The following is a 1,741-nucleotide window of genomic DNA, read 5'->3' as shown; positions in this document are numbered from 1 at the left end:
GAACAGTCGCACTTCGAAGAGCGAACAAGTTCACTTATAATTCTTTCCAATGGCTATATGCACCAATAACTCGGCGCAAAACAGACTCACATATTAGAATATTTCCACTGTTTCGGTATATTTAGACATATGTTACTAATTTCAACGCCATAAATGTTAATTTAAATACTTGCATGCAATACGATTGTCATAACTGATGACAACGTAATGGGAACTACTGTTTAGGGCACAAACAAAACGCCATAGAGAGCTTTCAGGGACGCATAATTAATGACAAATTGTTCGGCGGCATTACTACGTGATAGAGAAGGCCTTTGCTATGAGTATGAGAGAGACAGAAACCATTTCTTGTTACAAATGTACCAGTCAGCTATACACCTGTGTAGTCCTCAGGAAGAGGCCACATGTTTCACCTGAAGAAGTGCAGATTTTAGTAATGCAATGTAAAAGGTGGGAAAAGAAACAGATTTTTCGGAGTGTGTGTGTTTTCATTTACAAAATAAAATTACCACTTGCACACCCCAAACGTCTGCACTGGTAACGAGTCGGTGGTGGTAACTTCCTCCTGGAAACATTGATATAAAAGTGACTGACAGTTTACTATCGATATGCAAAATACAGGCCCAGGGCAACTAGAAATAATCTGGTAGGCATACTGGGAGGGAGGTTCGTGCAGCTAGTGGTTAACCTTTAAAAACTTGGTTTCAGATAAAGCACGGTTTAAATCGAGTTTGGAAGACGTTTTGATAGACAACTTATTCTGCTCTACAGATAAATATCTTAATAGGGACAGTTAGATAAGCTTCAGTAGAAATGTCTGTTAGTTTTCATTTTTGACAGCACTTGCTCACAACACTCAAGATCAGGTATTTTGTGTATGATAAGTTTACTAAAAGTGCATAACAATGTTTCATTCTGACAGTACATTAATTCTGTAAGTGTTATCAGTTCCAGTTTACTGTAATGTATTCAGGTATTTTGAGAATCTCCAGACAAATGATCCGGGTAGCACATACCATATTCAAATAAAGTTTTATGTTTTTTATGTTATATTTTCTGACATGTTCTATACCCACAAGAAACATCCCATTTTTGGATTTATGGAAGGAAAACTGAAACTAATCTAATCTAACATGTACGAAATAATCGGGAATAGATTAGAGTCAGATTAGATTCAATTTTCGTTTCATAGAAACAAAAGTGAGATGATTCTAGTGGGTGGGACAAGCCAGAAAGTATAACATAAAAAACATACAACATTTGATTGTTGATTTGGGGAGAAAGCAAACAGCAAGGTCATTAGTCCAGAACATTTGAACATAATACTCACTTCCCTGATCATTTGTAAGGAGCTTGTCAAAGTAGGTGAATACATTATAGTAAACTGCAGCTGCTAATATTTACAGAATTAATTCACTGTCAGAACGAAACATAATTATCCATTTTAATAAATTTATCATACACAAAATACTTAATATTGGCTATTATGACCAAATGATGTCAAAACTGAAATGTAATAGACATTTTTACTTAAGTTGGTCTACAGTCTCTGCTAAGATATACATCTACAGAATGGAAGGAGTTGCCTATCAAAAGTCTTTCACACTCAGTTTAAACTGTACTTTATTTGAAACAAAGTTTTTAATGGTTGCTGGCAATTTAAAGAAAATGTGTGTTCCTGAATATTGGATCCCTTTTTGGACCAAGATAAATGATTTTAAATCTTTATGTAGATTGTTCT

The sequence above is a fragment of the Schistocerca gregaria genome, chromosome 4 (genome assembly GCF_023897955.1).
Source record: "Schistocerca gregaria isolate iqSchGreg1 chromosome 4, iqSchGreg1.2, whole genome shotgun sequence".
Classification (NCBI taxonomy): Eukaryota; Metazoa; Arthropoda; class Insecta; order Orthoptera; family Acrididae; genus Schistocerca; species Schistocerca gregaria.
The sequence above is the reverse complement of the archived record's forward strand: the minus strand, read 5'-3'. Positions refer to the sequence as shown.